Below are 22,910 nucleotides of genomic sequence, written 5' to 3' on the forward strand. Positions count from 1 at the left end.
GTCAGGTATTGATCTCTCAGATCGTGCAAAGTCTTTGAAGAATATGCAGTCTCTTTCAGATGGCAGAGAAGTCCTTTCAGTTCTACTTTACCAACCTCTAAGTGCCATCATAGTGCTGCGGTAGCTGACAGGACTATTTGCCTCCTGAATTGCTTTAGGAGCAGTGTTTCAATTCCTTCAGATTCTCCCTGAACATCACACTTCAAAAATTCCTTTTTATTCAAGTGTCTTTGCTAAGTATTTTCCATAACTTCTCTATCCTAAACTGTCATACACTTTTTTAGTGCATTTCCTTGGTTCTTTACATTTTTTTTCTTCCAGGAACGGTTACAAGTTTTCATGTATGAAAAAGATGACAAATGAATGTGCAGCACTGTGCAAATTACTAAAAATTGTCTTAACCACTTAGGTGACCTTCCTTTGCCAGACTAGCCAGGTATATCTGCAATGTGATGGGAGAAGGATGCAGCAGGACATCTTAGGACTATTTTGCATATGCCTGGCAATGGTGTTGAACATGTGCAGTAAATGACTAAATCTGGCATTTCCGAGAAGTATGGTGTATTACTGTGCCAACACAGCCCAGCTGACGTGCACGTGCACTGCAGAAATATCCAGGACTGGCAGATGTATTGTGCAATTTGTCCTTCACCAGCCTGGAGGTCATTGATAAATGTAGAGCCCTCACATTTCATCCAGACAGAGCTTCCTTTTGAGAAAAGCGGCTGTATCTGAGAGGACCCCATAACATCTGGTAGGCAGGGCTGGGAAGTCAGCTACCTCCATTTTAGTGATGGAGTATTGAGGCATAGGGGAGCTAAAAATGCACACTCAGAGCCATCAAAAAAACCTGTGTAGGAGTGGAGAAGGTCTGTTGAGAACAAGACTAATTATGGAATAATCTTTCAGTTTCTCAGCATTATTTTTAAGCCCTCGCTGAAAGAAGACAATTCCGTTAACAGGCCTTTGGTCTGTGAGCAAGGGGAAAGTCCCCAAGTACAAAGACAGCTGAGATGAGCAGTAACTGAATAACACATTTTGCTGTGAACCACGTAATTTCTCCAGTTACATGCAGTGTCAGCTGACGTTATACCTCATGTCTTGTTAAACCCTAGACAAGTAAGCTACCTGGAGAATCTGAGAAAAACTTGAGAAGACATAATAACGCAAAAGATCAAGGGGATTCACTGTTAAGTACTGTCAGGGATGTTAACAAAATTACCAGTGAAGAAGAAAAAATGAATCAATGATGAATAATCATGTACTATATCAGGTAAGTCAAGCCATTGTTTCTGCAGTAATTAACTGTTCCAATGATATAGGCTGGCAATGTAATGAGGAAGGAGCAGTGAACACGCACTAATTACATTTGCTTTCAAATTCAACAGAAGCTGAACAGCTGTTTGGTGCAGTAGGTAAATTAAGTGCACTAGTCGGATCCAATTTTGAAGTGAATCCTTGATGTCACTCAATGATTAATGTGTAGGCTGAATGTTTAAGGGCATGATTCAACTAGAAAATATTGTCATTCAGTGTCTTATAACCTCTTGCTGCCTCGATCACACCTTCCCTCTACAAAAATCCATTTGGTGGCGTGTATGGAGGGGGGAATGAAGCAGCAGATGAGGAAAGTGGCTTCTGTCGTTCTTGCAGAGTTTTCTTGTCAGATACTCTTTTGTAGGGAGCAGAAGGAGAGAACAGGATTTGTCCTTCCCTCCTGAGAAAATAGCTGTGGGGACAGTTCATAAGGCTTGCAGTTAGAGCCTGTACCTGCAGCCTACAGGACTGGAGGTAAACTAGAGCACTCATCAGAGGGAAGAGCTGTCCCAGTTCATCAGATCATCTTAAAAGGCATTTTAAGCAGGAAAGGAAAATTTTAACTGTATTACGTTAACACATGAACTTCTCAGGGACTGACTGAGTGGCTCCATGGCCTACACCATTACATCTTCCTAGCTTTTCCATTACTTAGCCAACCCCTATACTAATGACTAGGACCCTGGGCTGGAGTGATAAATTGTAATAATACCAGCTTTTCTTGCTGTGTTCCTGCTATGTCTGACAAATATATTCTGTATTCTGGTATTGCACGCTCTATCTCCCCCACCTGTAATGAGACATTGATGGTTCTTCATTTCTGCTAATTTATTCCATGCTCCATAAAAAAATCCCAATCTCAGGGTGTGATGTGGAAGGGGTTGGCACTGGTCAGTAAGAGCTGAAGAATCACCATAGCTGCTTCTTCTCAATGTCATGGTTGATGAGACAGTCAGAAACCAAGAGAAAACACATTTACTGTCAGTCAAGTGCCTTGTTAGAAAGAAATAACTAGAATTTAATTATTTAAGGCCTTTACTTAAATCATCTTCTCATAATGTATGAGTGCTGTTTTGCTGCTTCTGTTTTTTGAAGCTCAAAGTAAACCTGTAGAAAAACACTAAGTGTAATGTATGAGATAATCTATTATCATTGTATTATCAGAGGGACTTTCCTGGTGAGTGACATGTGACAAGTCATTGCCTTTTGTAATCTGAAGCTTAGGTTTTGGTCTTTCCCCATGCCTTGAGCAGCAAGTGCATTTCCTTTATCAGTTTACTTCAGCCAGTGTCCTGTTCTGTCTCTCACAGTGATAGACTCCCTTTGATCACTTAAGATATTATTTTTAAAAGGAAAGAAGAATCTGTCTGTTTGGCCAATGCTGTTTTTGAAAATGAATTAGTCATGTACAGAGATGCTTGTCTCAGGCTAGCCCAGGCAATATATAAGGGGTTACATTCAACATTCTTGTCTGGACACCACTTCCCTCAGAGCTCATCAGCAGTCCTGCTCAGAAGCATGACTTTGATCTAAGTGCATTTGTTAGCTGCATATAGATGAGAATTAGTTTTAGGATTATTAATGAGTCTACAGAGACAGAATCACAGCAGTGAAAGACAGAAAACAACTTGTCAGCCTTCTTTCAATGAAAGATTATATGGTTTCCAGAAATGAAGTAACTTGTGTGAGTCATATAGTCAGTACTCACAGGGTCAGATGCAAATTTATGGTGCCTAAGTCCTCTCTAAATGCAAATACTGGGGCTAGAATCAGTACTTTGCTAAAGAATCAGGTATTGGCAATTTCAGCATGGACTGAAATAGGCTTAGTTAAAACTTTTAGTGGAATCAAGCTACATCTTTAAAACTGACCTCGTTGTCATAAAGTTATAGTTTCTCTGTGTAATGTCATAGATGCACATAAAGCCAGGAATAAAGAAGTCACTAAGCTCAAAACTTCCTACATCTCCCTGTCCTGGAAGCACAACACGAGTACAGAAGAAAAGGTTATACAGACTTGTTCAATAAACTCCATGTTGCAGTCAAGATATGAAAATGTGGTCTGCTAGGCAGCACTGAACCAAATCACATCCATCTCAGAAAATAACTTACAGTCACTCTGCAGAGGTTCTTGAAAGTTAAACTGAAGATCTGCAGAATCACCAAGCATAACCAAACACAGCAAAAGCCAGCAACCACCCCCTTTCGCTAAAATACAAATATGTTGTGGTGAACTTCTTCTTAGAGGTGTTCATGTGTAGATATGTCTTTGGATGGTCAGAGAGAACAGACATTGAATTAAGAAGGCTTTCTCCACCTATGGGTCATGATCCTCAGGTTGGCATTTCCACCTGAAAGCCAATCCTTCACTGAAGAAGAGGAAGAAAGTACCTCCAGCCATATCTGGCCCTGCCAAAGTACACTACTTCTGTCACTTCTAATCTGTGACATAGTGTCACCTTTTAAGGCTAAGGTGGGCTGTTGAGCAGATGACAGATGCTCTCTATTAACCCCTTACTTCCCCAGAGGGGAAAAGGAAAAGGGAAAACATAAAGAGAAAAGGGAGAGACATTTATGTGTTGGAAAATTAAAACAGTTCTAATAAACAATAACAGTGAAAAGAAAGAGTATAATAAACAATGAACTATATATAAAACTATTATTGAGCTCTTCCTGATGATGACCACGTCACCACTGACGCTGAAGGGCAGGCACCGGGGAGTCCCGAACCAGATGCGGCATCAGGCAGGAACTGGGTTCAGGAGTGAAGTTAGAAGAATGACCAGAGTCCTCCCTGGATGTCAGCTACAGGAGAAGAGAGAGTGACCTTCATGGTCCCTCAGCTTTAAACTGAGTATCATGTGTATAGGATGGAATGCTTCGTTTGTCAGTCTTGCATCACCTGTCCTGTCCACTCCTCCCCGCAGGTGCAACACTTTTACGGCCTTTCACTTGTGGAACAAAGAGACCCAACAGGGACCCTGGTTTCCGCAGCAACAAGCACGTGTAGTCAACTTCAGAAAGCACAGTTACATAAAAGAAACAACTGAAAAGTCTGTCCTAGTCCAAACAAGGACTGGGAGACTAAAGCCAAGAAGAGTGTGTGTGGAGGGTGGCGAGGGAGACCAGAAGGAAGAAACACTTTATTTTGCTTCCTTTACAATTAGATAGTTTATTCCATCATTTTTTATTGAATCATCTTTGGATCAGTTACCTTTCAAGTCTGCCTTAAAAATACTTGTGTTACATGGTTTCTCATTCCTCATCTATTTTTATGTCTCAAAGTCTCATGAGGAAGGCATTCACTTAAATTGGTATAAAGCATATTGTCACGGTTTAAAGCTGGCCCAGCTATTAAACCTGTGGCAGATGCTCTCTGTTAACCCTCCCCACCCCCCAAAGGGAAAGGGAAAGGGAAAAGGGAGAGAGACTTCCGGGTTGGAAAGTTAAAACAGTTTTAATAAACTATAATAATGAAAAAGAGTATAATAATAAAAATAGAAATAATCAAATATATACAAATATATACAAATATATATACAAAACCAAGATTGAGCTCCCCTGAAGTCAGCCACGTCACCCCTGGCACTGCAGGGCAGGCTCCGGGAAGGCCCAGGCTGGGCCTAGCGACGGTCGAGAGCTGGATTCAGGGATGCACGGATCGGGATCGAGGGCAGCAGGAAAACGGACAGAGTCCTCTTTGGACACTGGCCATAGCAGAAAGAGAGCGAGACCCTTGTGATCCCCCCGCTTTATACTGAGAATGACATGTATGGGATGCAATACCTTCGTTGGTCAATTTTGGGTCACCTGCCTTGTCCGCTCCCCCCTGCAGCTGCGACCCCCCTTCAGCTCTTCACTCGTAAGCAGTGAGGAATTTAGCAGTGACCTTGGTTTCTCTAAGACTAAGTACAGCAAGAGCCTTTCTGCATAACATCCCTACCGGTGCCTTAGCGATAACTACAAGCTTCGAGCATTATCAGTCCTGGAAGCAGACACTGTCTGCAAAACATGCAGTTAGTTTCAGAAAGTGTGGTTACCTAGAGGAGACCTAGCTGAAAGTAAAAATCACTGAAAGGAAAATTGGCCTGGTTTAGGCCAAACCAGGACAATATGTATCATATCATACATTACTTATCATATCATTCGATAGTGAGAAAGAATAACATCTCTATGCCGAAAGAAAAGACTTTACTGGCATCTCAAAAATCCTTCCTTTAATGTTGCTTTGTCAACAGTATTCCTTAAGAGGAAAAGATTTCATGGAGATCAGGACATAACACCTATAGCTTTGCATTGATGTGCACAGAAATGATGGAGACCAAGAGAAAACAAATGGAATTAAAGGAAAAGCACTTAGCATCTCTAAGTCAGTCAGCAGAAATCCCTGTGCTTAACTTTGTTCTCAAGGGCTGGTCTTTTCTTAAGGAAGCTAACACACATTTTGTGAGGGGAAATGGCTATATCATATTGTCAAAAGAACAGCTATGCAGTAAGATCTATTTGCATATACATACATATACTATCCTACTGTCTTCTGTTAAAAGCTGCTGATGTATTTTCACTGATTTGTATAATATTTTCCTGTTGGAGTCTACTACTAAAACTACTACTAGATCCAGCAATTTCTAAGTTACTCTGTAGAGTCTCATTAGATTGAAATTTACATGCAAGTCTCAATATTTTGTCTTAAAATCCAAGGTAAAGATTAGCTAAATGGAAAAAAATCTTTTTTGAAATGGCTAAAATATCATCACACGTAAAGTATCCCCTTCTCCCTCCCCACAAAAAAATGCTTTGAGAATGAAAAAATGAGAATCTGAAAGGAACTGAAAATAGACTCTGGAAAAGACTGGGTGGAACAGAACATGGTAATACAAATGAATGAGGTGGGTAAAATCACATTGGAGGGAATGCAAATGAAATGAAAGGAAAATAGAATTTAAAAAGATAACGAACACGATGTCAAATGAAAAATATAGACAGGAAGATCAAGGAGACAGGCTGGAATAATAAGACAATGATTGAAAATGGAGCAATGTACAAGGATGTGAAAGGGAGCAATGACAAATTGTAAATGAAAAGGAAGGAGTGGGCAAAGAAAAGTAAAGAGGCTGATGTCTCATGCCACTAAAAAGAATAATTTCAACTGTAATGTAAAAAAATCCATACATGTACCCTACTGGAGGAAAGTATGAAATCGACATTGCAATGAAATAACTATGTTCAGACAGGTAACCTTGAGTATAGTTAAGATATAATAAACTTACGTTTGTATATGTTTTTGGCATTATGACCTTTGTTAGTAGCCATTATATGTAAAATTTTAAAAGAAAAAAAATGTATAGCATATCACACTGTTAATCATTTGACTTCATATTAATTGTGCCTCTCAGCTTTTAAGTTACATGAAATGAACTTTGCAGTCCCAGGGTACTCAGGCATGAATGAATTCCAAATCATGTAATGTCTGTGTGACTGTGACAACTCATCACACTTGGGAAATCCAGCCTTTATCAGACCTAAACGTGTAATAAAAGAAGGGAAAGAGACTAGATCTAAGCTGCTATAGCAGAGTGGTGTATTAGACAAATCTCATAAAATATAGCCAAACTGTGTCTAGGACTGGCAGTTCTTTTGTGACTTCTTCATTCTAAGCTCTGAGAATCATTAAAATTGCTGCCTAAAAATTCCAACAAAGACCAACATGTGTCTATCTTGTATGACTAAGAAGAAAAAAAAAGGAAAAGATTTTTTTCTGAAAATGGAGTCTCATTAGCAAAAAGAACATGAAACAAAGAGTAGGCTGTTGCAACTGATCTTTTTTTCCCATTAAAATAAAGGGTTGGAATCTTGCATTTAGCTTTATGAAAGTGAGATGTGACTGTATCTGCCAGCATATGACTATATTGTGATTCTGATATCCGACAATTTCTGCCTAAACTTTGGAATATCACTTAATCTTTAGTATGTTTTTATATGTCCGAAGAGACTTATGACTCATAAAATACTTCATCCATTACCATTGATATAAAGAAGTGATCCGCTTTGCTTTTTCATTCACATTGTAATACTTTCCAAGTATTCACTATAGAAAAGTTTACAAGCCTTTCATACTAGAGAAAAGCATTGAAGAGATTCAAAACAAACATGCAATTTTAAGAAACAGTGTAGTATTTACGTATCTGTCTGTAACAGCGGTCACCTTGAATTCCTTATACTTTTGCTTTTCGAGAGACAGTGAGATCAATTCTTTACATTTTAAGCTGCATTCACAAAAGAGAGACAGGTCAATCTCGTAGACCAGTCACATATTTATATAGAAAACTGAAGACAAGTGTTCTGCTATAAACTAGTAAAAGAATGATAAAGAAACAAAGCTTTCTAAGCTACTCAACAACATTTATATGATTAAAATCTATAATCTGTCAAATTCAGTTATGAAGTTTTACCATAGTTTACAATGCGGAGAGAGGACTACATCTTATATTTGCTCACTGTCTACCTATCTGACTTTCTGCTATGAGGAAAAACAAGTGTATCTTCTGCTAATATAAAAAACCACAGATATAAAATAAAAGTGTGCATCAGATTATATTATCACTGCAACATTATACAAAATTCTGAAGGAAAAAAATGTTGTCCATAGGAATACTATAACTATATTATGGTATACTATAGTGTAGGACAGTACAATATAGTATAGTATAACAATAACTTCTCATATTACTTACCAGAAACAGTAATTTAAAACTCAATATTTTGCTTATTTTTTTTTTTTTTACTCTTTCAAAGTTTCTTCTAAGCTTCTATCGTGATACACTGAAATTTAGGTTTACTGCCACATTTTGTGAGGTCTATCATACCTCTGGGTATGATTGAGGAAACGCAATGTAACACTCAAATGCTTTTTCTGTTTTAAGAGTGATTCACTTATTTCATGCGAGAGAAGGATGTAGGAGTACAGGAAGGGGCCTTGCCAATTTGTGCCTTTGAGCATAGATGCAATTTATTTTTGAGGCTCCAGTTTCATTGGCAATGGTGGCAAGTGAAGTGGCACTTGCTGTGCGTTCCCACTTGTGCTTGCTGCCAGGTGCTCTAAAAGGGGTGTTACCAAAGGGCCAATTAGACTTAGTTAAGGTACATACTGTGGTTACACATCGTGAAGCCTAAGACTTTCCTTCCAAGTTCATAAGAGTATTCTATGAATTTTATAATATTTTACAGAGCCTTTTCAATTAAGGGAGGGACCTGTCTTCAGGTTGTGCATAGTGGCATCAGAGCCGTAGACTACTCTGTCAGAACAGCAGTGTACTCACTCAACTCAGAAGTCTGCGTTGACCCTTGGGCTTTGTTTCTTCAGGATTTCTTACATTGCAATTGAATGTGTTTCCTTCTGGCTTCCTTGCCTTTCCAAAAACCCTAGATTTTTTTAGTCTTCTAGCCTAGAGATCCAAACTGCATGTTTCTGAAGTTTTCTTGTTTGAAATGCTTGTTTTCTTGTTTTGAAATGCCTCTTACAGCTATTTCATATTGATACATGTGTCAAGATGTTCCTGCCTTTCCTAAAGTGCTCTTTGAAAGCTATCCCACCAGTTTCAGTTTTAACAATGAACCAAAGGAACACCGAAGAATAAAATCAAGAGGAGCTGCAAAATGTGCAGAAATGTGGTTGCATTTTTCAAACCAGCTATATCAAAAATACCTTAAAGAGCCCCTCTGCAAGGCTACTGGCAAAAAGATGATTCACTGCACTAAAACTCACAGCTGTTTCAGCATGTGACAGGAGCAGCTGCTGACCCACACCAAAATCCTATACAACACAGCACTGTACTAAAAAACTGGAGTTTAAATGTTAGCAGCATAGTCTTTTGTGTGGCTCGACTAATGTAATACTGACATTTCAATATGCTTATACAGTAAAATCAAGGTTTTTTTGTAAGGCTTCTCTTAAAAATAAGTCTTGCTCTGAATTAATTCACTGCTTTGTTCCAAAAAAGTAGTGTATGAATGGTCACAGATATGGCAGAATCAAACACATATTTATGCAAATTGAAGATGCATAATAACAGTTATATGCCAAAATAAAATAAAGAGAATTTGACACTTGAAAAACATCTTTCATCCTAAAGTTTACATACGAAGCCTAAACCCATAGTGACACTGAAATGTTATTAGTATATAACAAATGACCACATATTTTTTTGTTGTTTGTTTTTCAACAGTTTTTCTATTTGGAGAAGGTAGAATAACACACACACATCATTTTGATTTTATGTATCATTTAAAAAGTATTTAAAATTTAAACAAAATCAAAATAAAGGAAATTGTAATCTAACAGAGGGGTTTCAATGTCATCAGTAGTTTGCCACTAGAATGCCTTCACGTAAAAACAAGCGGCACCATGGAAAGCAGGAGTGGTGAAGGCTGGTTTCTAGACTGGCTTCCTCTGCTTCATTTGAGGGTGTCAAATAAGCAGTGAGTTCCGACTACAGAATTACCACAGCTGGAAATTTCGTAACATCCCTCTTGGCAGTGGAGTTTTGGAAGTTTTTTGAGAGCTGAGATCTCACTACATTCTCTCAGTGAAGGTACTAAGAAAGCCATCCTTTTCCAACTGGGTGCCTTTTTTTTCTTCAAATTTTAGAAACTCAGCACATTAGGACTTCTTCTATCTGTCAAATTTAATAGTATATACTATAAGCAAAAATTACAGGACATGTGCAAACTCACTTGTGCTATGTATACATAATGATTTCATCAGCCTTGTTTCTTTGGTATAAAAAGGAATTATTGCTTGCCAGAAGCATGAAGAATAATTTAAGGGGATTAAGAGAAAAAAAATATTAAACTTCTTCATCCATCCACTTGCTGGTGTTTATGTGCATAGTTCCATATACAGAGCTAAGGATTAGATCTTCAAATTTCAGCATATTTAAAGATGTCTAAAGTGAACTAGTGCATATGAGCATATTTAGCATGTAACGTAACAGGAAAAATTTTTAATGATGCTATAAAATGCTAAACAGTAAATCATTGAAGAAAGTATTTTTACGTTCTTCGCTTAACACTCAGTAGTTATTTTTTTACTTATGCAAGCTGATAGGAGGTTGCAGTGTCTTTGAAGTGTATCTGGTCTTAAAAAGCAGAAGTTTGGCCCTCCAAAGAGGTAATAATCTCAAGGAAGAATTTTAAGTCTCCTCCTCTGGTTTACATTTAGCAATTTGACCAGTGTCTGTAAAAATGAAAATCTTCTTATAGATTAGTTTTCTGTTTCTTTATTTTCCAAGGCAATTATTCAACAACTGTCCAACAGTGATGCTAGAATTACCTATGCAGTAAGATCAAGGCAGAAGGTCAAGCTTATTTACGAACTCTGAAATATTTCAAGAGCAATCTAAATTTAGCAGGAGAAGAACATCAGGAAGAAAAAAATGGTTCTTACCATGAAATTTTCTCTCTGAAAACTCTATATGAAGCAGGCTTAAATATTACACTTGATATATTACATCTTATGTTTCCTTTGAGAAGTTATTTTATACACTACTAGTAAAATCAATGAAATAAAATTGCATATTTTTTGTAAAGCAAAATGCCCAAATCAGTGAGAGACGCTAATTAATAATAACTAGGTTTTCTGTTCAATTTTTCTGCCTCTTGCTTCTGGGCTTCCTTCCGGGTTTCCTTCCTTCCTTCCTTGCTTATATTTTTTCTAATTTCTTATGGATGAGGTTAGATCTGGTAAATACAAAAATGTTCTAGCCTAATTGAGAGATTCTTCTTAAGTTATGCCCTTTTGAAATGGAGGAGCACGGAGGCAGATCTGGGCTGAGCACACACTGGCAGGATCTCAGTTCTAGGTGCATTTGTTTTATAACATTGAGCCTGTGGTTCTCAAGGAGACTTGGTATTATATCTGAAAACCTACAAATGATAGACTTAAAAAATCCACGCTAAAATTAATATTGATTAAAGGAAAATGTAACATTAAATTATTCTTTCAATGACAGGAGCAAACCCCCTTCGGTTTTCAAACAGTTAATTTGGAGGGTGTTTTTGATAAATGCACAACTTAGGTAACTTGCCTAGTGAAAAAAAAAAAGAGAACACACATCTCCAAAACATCTGTTTTGGCAGATTTTGACGTCTGTAGCAATTTGTGGCAATTTGAGAATGACTGTAGTGGCCGAAAAGACTAAGGATATTCTTAGGGTAGCAGAATATTATTGTATTGTAGATGCCTGATCTGGCCACAAGAGAGCACTGTAAATCCAAAAAAGGCCAGTTTCGTCAAACGAAGTTCATGAGCCCTAAATGTGTTGCTTTTTCCCTACTGCTGTCAGAAAGCTCAAGAAATGATGACTATCTTTATTGACGTTAGTACCAGACAGATAATTAATTATTTAGGGGTTTTCCTGAGAGTGAAAAGGTCACTTTCATTACACGTAACTTTGAAAAATCCTGTGAATGATATTGCAAATCATGAAACATTAAAATGCCAGCAGTGATTGAGAATTTCAGAGCACATATATTTGTTTTACTTGTCCTTTCAGGTTTTAAATGCTTGCATTTCTACATTACTGAATGGTGTGTTTGAAGAAAAATATCATTAACAAACTCTACCTTGAAAAAGCAAAGGCTCTGATCTTTTCTGTTGTGACTGCAAGGAAGATAAGAAATGCTGAAAATAAAGTTTGAGAGAGATTACACAGTACTTTTTTCAACATCAAAAAAGAATAGAAACCTAGTAAACAAAGGGTCAAGACCAGAGAAGTGGGAAAAATGGAAATCAGGAAGAAAAAAGGAGAAATTAAGCTCTAGGCAAGAAATATTAAAAGGGTAGGCTAGACGGCAATATCAGCAACCTGTTTTCCAGTTGTGCACCCTGCCAGCCTCTGGGAATGCACATGACTGCCCACAGCACATCTTTCTTTCCAAGCTTCTCCAGCAAGCAATGATCATTTTCCACCCCTGTTGATGGGAGGCTGACAGATCAGCTCTAGCAGCTTTCCCCTGGTTCAGCCTTGGGAAATCCCACACCCTGCTTCGCACGTTCTGCTGATGCTGCACGGTGAGGTTGCTGAGAGAGTCTCATTTTGTCCCCTTCCTTGGGTGTCATTTCTAGATACAGAGTTATTTCTCGTGCAGGCTTGAAAAAAGAGCAATACCCTTTCTCCACATTGCCTTGCAGTCCCCCTCTCTACTCCCATGGCATTGCACTGCCATGGAGACCTGTCATCACCTGCAGGGTGGGTTGTTCTCTGGGAGGCATGGTGTCCCACCTGGCCTCACTGTTGAGAAGCAGATGTGCAGCTGGGGAAATGTAAGCAGAGCACAGTGGGACAAGTGCCTCTGATCAGATTTTGTGTCAGAGACGCATCAGCTGTTTGGGGTGGGATAAGGTGGCATAACAAGTGGGTTGAAATAATAACGGAATGGATTTTAAAAAGATAAAATCTTGTGTATTATGTCTGCCAGGTTAATGAAGTCTACTTAGGAGGGTTAACAGAGACAAATTTCAATAAGTGACTGCCACACACGCCACCTGCAGGGTCTTCCAGCAGGGAATCTAGTAATGTTTGAGTGGACAAGCAGCTTGATACTTTCATCCAGGTGCACAAAGTACAAACTTCTGAAACTCACTGAAAATAAACAACGAAAGATCAGTGTGAATAAAGGGATGGTTCTATGACATCAAACAATGATGTCAGTTCTGTAGGGATTTTATTTTAGCCATCAGAGAGAACAGATTAAAATAGCCTGTGATTTGCTTTGTACTTTATGTCCCTTCCCTGCTGGCTGGCTCTAGGCCTTTGGAAGTACCTTGACAAGGAGAAATAAAAGGCATAGGACTGTAGAACTGGAGCTGAGGCTGAGATAAACAACTGTAATGATATGGCAAAGACAAGGTTATGCATTATATTTCATAATAATCTTCGTACCTGAACTATAAGGAATGCAAAATGAAACTAGTAATGAACTTAAACTTGCCATTCAGGATTGTTTACAGTGAACCTGAAGGGTGGCCAGTAGGTGCTGAAAAGAGAATTTCTGCTAATAAAGCTGCAACGTTACAGCTCAGGTCAGTGCCTGACCCACTCTGCATGCAAAGCCACATTTTTGTGACTGTAACTGCAAGATTTGGTGGTGTGGTCCTGGGCGCAGTGGCAAGTTGGAAGAGGTCCTCAGTAGCACATGTGGTCACTTGTTTTAAAGATTTTCCCCTTGCAGCCAGTTGACTGGATGTATTGTGTATTGCGTTAATCAACTTCTTTCATAAAAAGAAAGTATAAACAAAGTTTCCATGTTATGGTTGCATCTAAAAACTAGTTGTGGAGGGAAAGGGTATATTTTGCAGCTAAAGACTGAGCAGGGCATGTGTGGTAGTTAAGATTGCTGGCACTTCAGTTTTAGAGCTGGTATATTTTCCTTTCTACATTAGGTTGGAAACTGACTGGAATTAAGTGGCTTTGGGAGGGAGCTTCATAAGGGGAGATGGAATGATCCATCAAGAAGGTGGAACCAGGAAAGAATGTATGACATTTTCAGTATTTACAGAAAAGAAGAAAATAAAATACAATGTGCATTTAAAAGTGATGGGAGCAGGACTTGCCTATTTTGTCTTCTGGTGAGATGAATGGTTTGAGGTACTCTGATACTGTGTTGAAATGCAGGCTCAGTTGCCAAGTTCATTTGTCCAGAGCACAGAGAAGCCTGTAGATTTGCAGAGCAAGATGTGAAAATAAAATTGGATTTACACCTCATCTGTACCTCTTCTTTTAGATGCTCTCAAAATCTTGCTTGATAACCTGTTTGGTTACAAACTGGGCAAAATACAGACCAGTTATTCCACTTCCTTTGCTTTTGTTCTTAATATCCCAGCAGGTGTGTTATTTACAAATCCTTTACCAAATAGTTGTGGGGGAATTTGTCCAGTGAATTTTTTGCAAATATTGCTTGCTAACTGTCTTGCAAGGTAGAATAAAAAATTCAGTTGCTCTCTAGGCAAAGTGAAGAAGGCAGTGGGGGAAAGAAGACACCTTGAGGAGAATCTCTAGGACAGCTGTGAATCTTTGGCTGTGTTTTTTTGTTATTGTTCCTGAGTTGCCAAGAAAGCTAAGACCCAAGGGAGGTTGTAATCCAAGTCTGTATGCCCTGCTGAGGACAGGGTGGGGACTTGTTCAGACATGGGTTTTGGCTTGGGCAGTGAGAACCTGGCACGGATCACTGGCACCACTGCTTTGATGATGGAAGCCTTAGGGCAGATCTCAGCGTGTAAAACCAGGACAAGGGATAATTCAAAATCTGCTTTTGTAACAACAAACCCCACCAAACTCCTGGCTAGTTCCCTGGTTATAGCTGCGGTAAGTGAATCTGTCAGGTAGTCCTAGCTGCAACACTTTCTTGCATGAAAACAAGGAGCACATTTGGCTTCTTGTAGTTAATTCAGGACAGAAGCTCAGGATTATTCGACTTCCATCTTTTTGCTGTTAGATCCCAAATCTCAAACAGTGATTCATCTCCCAGAACACTACATTAATTTTATACTAATCCATGAAAGGTCATTGCTAGCATAACAATATACCATAGTAGAACAAGAATATTCAGTGTCATTTTACATGTTCTTGGTGCTGTTAAGCTAGCATTTAGTGTCACTGTAGATCCTATGCAGTGGTGAACATTAAAACTAAATCTTTTCTTTCCTTAATTGTACTGCATGATGCAATGCAAATACAGGCTAATACAAATACAAACTGAAAACACTGAGAGGGTGACAGATGCACTGTGTGGCATCCGGTCCCTAGTGGTATCCCCCAGGGCTCAGTACTGGCCCAGTCCTGTTTAATATCTTTATTGATGATCTCGATGAGGGTATCGAGTGCACCCTCAGTAAATTCGTGGATGACACTAAATTGGGTGGGAGTGTTGATCTGCTGGAGGGTAGGAAGGCTCTGCAGAGGGATCTGGACAGGTTAGATAGATGGGCCGAGACCAATGGCATAAAGTTAAACAAGGCCAAGTGCTGGGTCCTACATGTTGGCCACAACAACCCCATACAGTGCTACGGGCTGGGGGAAGAGTGGTTAGAAAGTGGCCCGGTAGAAAAGGACCTGGGGGTATTGGTGGACAGCCGGCTGACCAACCTGGTCTCCTTCTATGACAAAGTGACCCGCTTAGTAGATGAGGGCAGGGCTGTGGATGTAGTCTATCTAGACTTCAGTAAGGCATTCGACACTGTCTCCCACAGCATCCTCCTAGACAAACTGGCTGCCCGAGGCTTGGATGGGTGGACTCTTCAAAGGGTTAAAAACTGGCTGGATGGCCGAGCCCAGAGAGTGGTGGTGAATGGGGCAAAGTCCAACTGGCGGCCGGTCACTAGCGGTGTTCCCCAGGGCTCAGTTCTGGGGTCAGTGCTGTTCAATATCTTTATAGATGATCTAGACGTAGGGATTGAGTGCACCCTCAGCAAATTTGCAGATGACACCAAGCTGGGTGGGAGTGTCGATCTGCTGGAGGGTAGGAAGGCCCTACAGAGGGATCTGGACAGGTTAGATAGATGGGCCGAGACCAACGGCATGAGTTTCAACAAGAACAAGTGCCGGGTCTTACACTTGGGCCACAACAACCCCATACAGCGCTACAGGCTGGGGGAAGAGTGGTTAGAGAGCAGCCCGGCAGAAAGAGACCTGGGGGTGCTGATCGACAGCCAGCTAAACATGAGCCAGTAGTGTGCCCAGGTGGTCAAGAAGGCCAATGGCATCCTGGCCTCTATTAGGAATAGTGTAGCCAGCCGGTCTAGGGAAGTGATCGTCCCTCTGTATTCGGCACTGGTGAGGCCACGCCTCGAATACTGTGTTCAGTTCTGGGCCCCGCACTTCAAGAAAGACGTTGAGGTGTTGGAGCAAGTCCAGAGGAGGGCGACCAAGTTGGTGAAGGGTCTGGAGGGTCTGACCTATGAGGAACAGCTGAGGGAGCTGGGGTTGTTTAGCCTGGAGAAGAGGAGGCTCCGAGGTGACCTTATTGCAGTCTACAACTACCTGAAAGGAGGTTGTAGTGAAGTGGGAGTCGGCCTCTTCTCCCAGGCAACTAGCGATAGGATAAGAGGACTTAGCCTCAGGCTTCGCCAGGGGAGGTTCAGGTTGGACATTAGGAAGCATTTCTTCTCAGAAAGGGTCATTAGACATTGGAACGGGCTGCCCAGAGAGGTGGTGGAGTCACCGTCTCTGGATGTGTTTAAGAAAAGAGTGGACATGGCACTTAGTGCCATGGTCTAGTTGACATGGTGGTGTCAGGGCAACAGTTGGACTCGATGATCCCAGAGGTCTCTTCCAACCTGATTGATTCTGTGATTCTGTGATTTTGTGAGAAAAGGGAGTATACATACTCTTAATTTAAATATGTATTGACACTGGATATTATGAACAGACTTGGTTCACATTTTGAAGATTTTACAAAGGTAAAGTTTACAAAGGAAAGGCCCTCATGAAGAATATGTTAGGGACTCCAAAATGAACAGCTGTCTTCAGCTGAAAAATAATGAGCAGCATAAAGAAATCATATATTACATATTACTTCCATCATGGAAACAGTCTTGCCCTCAATTTTTTCCCTGTAAATTTGAGTGTCTGAAGCTCAGTCTCCCTGTGTGAACATCTACACAATGAGTAGCTGGGCTGAATCTACATTAGATTTCAGCTGAGCATCTTTGTAACATAAGAGTTTTGAATAACTTCAAATTCCTCAGGAGGAGCTACTACATTTCCATACCTCAAAGATTTTGAATACTCTCAAGAAATAGTCAATGAAACAAGTGAATAATTATGATAAAATTATTACTTATTTTCTTCGAGATTTCTGGGGACATTTGACATGGTTTATGTTAATGAGGTGTTCAAAAACTTTCAGTCAAATGCACCAATATAGAATCATAGAATCATTAAGACTGGAAAAGACCCTTAAGATCGAGTCCAACTATAAACCTAACACTACCAAGTCCACCACTACACTGTGTCCCTAAGCACCATATCTACACGTCAACCACTTCCCTGGGCAGCCTGTTCCAATGTTTGACAACACTTTTGATGAAGAAATTTTTTGTACTATCCAATCCCTGATGAGACTTGAGGCCGTTTCCTCTCATCCTGTCACCTGTTACTTGTGCAAAGAGATTGACATCCACCTGGTTACAACCTCCTTTTCAGACACAAAGTAGAGCTTTTTATTTTTTTTTCTCCAACAAAAAAAACTTCGTTGAAAAATGGAATTTTAATTATATATCCTTTTCTCACAGACATGTCAGTGAGAGAGCCAGATTTTGCTATAACAATGTGAACCGTTCTGGGGACCAGAAGAGTCCTTATCACTTAATCCTTCAAAAAGGTGAGATCTTGCCAGAGTCCTAACTAAAGGTTAGCATTTTGACTGATAATTGAAACCTATAAATTACAGCCAGTGAACAAATTATGCTCTTGGTTATGCTGGTATTGCCAGGATAGCCAAGCAGTCACTCAGATGCTGTTATATTTCTCACAGCTGGAGAACAGTAGTTTTCAATCTAAACTCAATTTAAGGGAAAAAAGCAAAACTGAAAACAAACCTGAAACTTCTATGACAATATAATATGAATTTTCTGTAACATAGTATAAAATTCTACTTTACAAATGGCCTTTGCCCCTGTACAAATAGATTTGTGAGGATTTATAGGTATAGTACCAAAGCAATCATTACAAATACGTAGCTACATACACTGTGGTTACACTGTGGTGATTTAAACATCACAAGCATGTTTGTACACTGTTTTTTTTCCTTGCAGTCTTGTAAGAAGGTTCAAAAGTTTTGGTGGCTTGGCAGTATGTTACTTTGATGCTGAGCTCTCTTTACGTTTAAATACAGAGCCCATGAAATAGTCAGGTCTGATGGCATGAGGCCAATTGAAGACAAAATATAGTGAATATTATGGTAGTGCATCAGGTCCATTACCCTTTCTTATCTGAAAACCAGCTCTACATTCTGTTTAGATGATGAGGAAAATGTTATTGATTGCTCCTCCTAGTTGCCATGTGTGTATGACTGCTTGTGATATCTCAGGAGAAATGGCAAGAGTGTGATGAACAGAAACAAATCAACAGGATGGAGGCACATGAGCAGGAATGGGAAGGAACATTTGAACACTAGTTTTCGCACATTATCTAGTACTGTCTGTGGCTCTGTTCCGTATTTGCATTAGTCGCTTTTCTCAATGTCCAAGCAGTGTACAGGACCCTCCATAGAGGGATGCTTTGTGATACTTGTGTAAACAAATATATCTAACACCAAAATGTACAATTTAAGAAGACAAGCAATGTACAAAATATGAGAGAGAAAAAAGATAATTCATTAAAATAGAAGTAGTGCAATAGGACTGCTATTAACTTCACTTTTTAAAAATAACATCAGTTTTACAAAGGTATAGGATGGTTGTATTCTACTCTATTTTATCTGCTGACATCAGTGGAATATCATGGGGGATAAATCTCGTAATCCTCAAGCCATGAGCAACCTCTCTTCATTAAAAATAAAACATCCCATTTAACAGAAGACATCAATTATCCTTTGCATTGTGTTAGGGGTAAATCAGAGGTAACAATGGAATCAACAGAGTGGTACTGGAGTTAAATTGTTTGGAAATTAGATTTTGCCAGATCAGATTCTTTCCAAAATTTCTAATTATCAGCATATTTTTATGATCCTTCAGTTCAAATTAAACTGGCAGAGAAACTGAGTAGGGTATATCATGTCCTTCAGTCTCTATGTAAAGAAAGCAAAGGGTATATGGCATTTCCTAGACTTCATCCCTCTTTTTTTTTTTTGACTGAGCAGATTGTAATTTCCTTTCTACCTTCATTTCAGTATAAGGGTTTTTTGTGTGTGTTTGTATGACATTTTTTTCATATAAAAGAAACATTCTGAATTCTTGACAAAACCATAAATATTGCTCATAGTTAGAACCACGAAAGTATTGTCTGATATGGAGACACGATGCAAAACACTGCCATATCAACAAGGCATCTTATTTCAGGACAGTGCTTAAGGATGTAGACTTACCAGACAAGCCTTCTTGATGTCAAACGCTATGACTCAACAGTAATACACAGAGTTATTTTTGCCTTTACTGGTATCTATTGGGTAGCACGAGTAATAGGTCAGGACTTGAAAGCAATTCTGCATTTTCTCAAAAATAAACTACTATTCAAAGACCCAAAACTGTTCCTCTCAAGAGCCAGTGGTCAATAAATCTGACAATAAATCTGAGCTGCAGAAAAGTACATGCAGGTGAACAACTTACCTAGTTTGTACTTATGAGAGAAGATTTTCATACACAAGTTATTTGACTTAATGCAGATATAATTTGGTTAAATTTTTAGTATCATATTACAGAAGAAACCAGAACAGGAAATATAAGGTTCCTTACATTCTTCTAACCATATACTCAGTGACGCATTTTCTCTGTCAGCTTGATATGATACCTCTTTCAGGCCGCATCTCTGGTCCCCTGATCATTCATTCTAAATTAATGCTATTTTTTTCCCTGTGGGAGACTGAAAGAACTAGCTGTGTTTCAGGGGTATAAATACATAGTATGTGACGTGGAAATCTGTCAGCATTTTCTAGACATTTCTTTTGTCCAGGGAAGCCCCAAATATGCCTCGTGTGAACCACCCACTATAAGAAGCCCAAGTCTCACTTTTCCCAAAGCAGCTGTTTTAACACCTGTTTGTTCTCTTTATTTTGTGTTTGGCTAGTCCCCTTCAGTAACAGAAAAGACTTTTACCCAAAAGACCCCAAAAAGCAATCAGAAAAAAACAGTAGAGTGTTTCCTAAAAGTGTTACTGGAGGTGGCTGAGCATGTTGCTTCTTCTCGGCACAACAGGTACATAGGGCAGTGCAGGTTCAGCAATAAAAGAAGGTAGATGATCTGTATGAAAATCCATGACAAGAGGAAGCAGATATTTCCTTAGCATGACAAGTTTTGACCACAATGACACCTTGGTACCACTCACTGTCCTCAGCTTTCTGGCCATGAGGCCAGATGTGGTCAGGTGAGGATGTCTTTATGCCCTACATCCACCATACCCATTTGCTTCAATGTTGTTTAATGATGGTGTTATGAACTTTTCTACCTTGCTCATATAGGAGGAGTTGATTAAGTTACCTAGATGATAATGAGTACAATAAATATATGCCCATGCTATCACTGTGTGTATTCAAAAGCAGTAAATTGCTCATCATTATTCCATAGCAGAAATGAAATTAGAAGACTGCCATTAGCCAAATGATGATGGCTATCACTTTTTAATCAAAACATATAATTTTATGGCTTATGAGTTAACTAATGGCTGTGGAGACTGATTCGAGGTTGATACATCGATCATAACACAGGTCTCAGAGACGACCCTGGTTGATATGACAAAAAATGCAGTTCAAAAGTATAGTTAGTGTCTTGTTTTGCCTCAGTAGTAGTCATCACCTTTTACTATTTCTAGAGGCAGAGATGAAGACAGATATATCTAGCTTTGTACTGTGATGGTGATTCTCCTTAAAATAACCTCCACTGTCTGTAGCCCTCTCTGTAACAAACTGAGGGGAAAAGCTTCAGCTGTCAATGTTTCAAGCATCCATGGCCCACCTCTGATATGACCTGGCTGCACAGCCTTACCTCAGGCTGCTGCAAAAGTTGCTAAGTTGAGACAAAGCTGTGACAAAGTCTATCAAATCTTTAAAAGAAGAATTTCTGAGACATGGATCACGAGGAGCTCAATAATTCAAGAAGAAAAATATCAGCCCGACAAGGTGTAAAATCTTAAAAGGAAGAAAAGGGTGATTAGGATTTGTCCAGCTGTCAGTGCCACCGGTGTGTCGGTATTGATGGAACTGGTGGATGACAGCAGCTCGGCAGCAGTCAGCAGTTCTTTTCCAGGAAGCCATGGAGGCCACCTCTTCCTCTGATGACTGATCCTCTCCTTGCCAGCAAAGTCTCTTTGAGCATCTTACTGGGGCAAAGAACACACTAATGCTTAGCCTAGCAGCTTGTGAAATCCTAGCCAGCTTCTGTGTCCATTGGCCAATAAATCACTGCTTTGTGCTTTTAAGTATACTGCTTACAGATCATCTTTGCACAGCCCAAGGTACCTAAACAATCTGGCCCCAAAACATAGCAGTACCAATATGAACACTTAAAAAATACACCTGTATTTTTTTTAAGACTGTAGCATAGACCTGTGCATCTCTAACCTAGAACAAAACACGCTGCATTTGCCTAGAAGAATACTTAAGAAAACATACTGTCTTGGGGACAAATTGATAAACCACAGATTTTTCTAGAGGAAAAGGCAAAGAACCAGGGTAAGAAGGCACAGCAGCTTGTGAATAGAAGGAAGGTAAGAACAAGATTGCCTGTGTACGGACCTATAACACCATTTTGTTCCTTGATACTGGTACTGAATGAGACAAGGAATGACTTTCAAAGCCTTGGTTAAAACAGATGTGTGTGTAGACTTCCTTGCTGTATTGCGAAATCCTTCGCTTTTGCAGAGCTTCTATGTTTCTCCTGGCATTAATTTATACTTTGTTTCAAAATGCCGTTGCTTTCCAAAGAAAAGCTAGAAGAAGTCTGCATGACATCCTTGTCTCCAGATTGGAGAGATAAGGAGTTTACGGATGGACCACTTGGTGGATAAGGAATTGAGTGGGTGGTCGCACTCAAAGAGTTATGGTCAACAGCTCGATGTCCAACTAGACACCAGTGACGAGTGGTGTTCCTCAGGGGTCCATATTGGGACCGGTCCTGTTTAACATCTTTGTCAGCAACATGGACAGTGGGATTGAGTGCAACCTCAGCAAGTTTGCCACCGACACCAAGCTGTGTGGTGCGGTTGACACACTGGAGGGAAGGGATACCATCCAGAGGGACCTTGACAGGCTTGAGAGCTGGGCCTGTGCAAACCACATTAAGTTCAACAAGGCCAAGTGCAAGGTCCTGCACATGAGTTGGGGCAATCCCAAGCACAAATACAGGCTGGGAGGAGAGTGGACTGAGAGCAGGCCTGAGGAAACGGACTTTTGGGTGATAGTTGGGGAGAAGCTCAACATGAGCTGGCAATGTGTGCTTGCAGCCCAGGAAGCCAGCCATATCCTGGGCTGCATCAAAAGCAGCGTGGCCAGCAGGTCCAGGGAGGTGATTCTCCCCCCTCTACTCCACGCTGGTGAGACCCTACCTGGAGTACTATGTTCAGCTCTGGGGCCCCCATCATAAGAAGGACATGGACCTCTTGGAGTGAGTCCAGAGGAGGACCACGAAGATGATGAGAGGGCTAGAGCACCTCTCCTATGAACACAGGCTGAGAGAGTTGGGGCTCTTCAGCCTGGAGAAGAGAAGGCTCTGGGGAGACCTTCTAGCAACCTTCCAGCACCTGAAGGGGGCCTACAGGAAAGCTACAGAGGGACTTTTGACAAGGGCATGTAGTGATAGGACAAGTGGAAACGGTTTTAAACTGAAAGAGGGTAGATTTAGATTAGATATTAGGAAGAAATTCTTTACTGTGATGGTGGTGAGAC

Source organism: Nyctibius grandis, chromosome 3 (assembly GCF_013368605.1).
Source record: "Nyctibius grandis isolate bNycGra1 chromosome 3, bNycGra1.pri, whole genome shotgun sequence".
Lineage (NCBI taxonomy): Eukaryota > Metazoa > Chordata > Aves > Nyctibiiformes > Nyctibiidae > Nyctibius > Nyctibius grandis.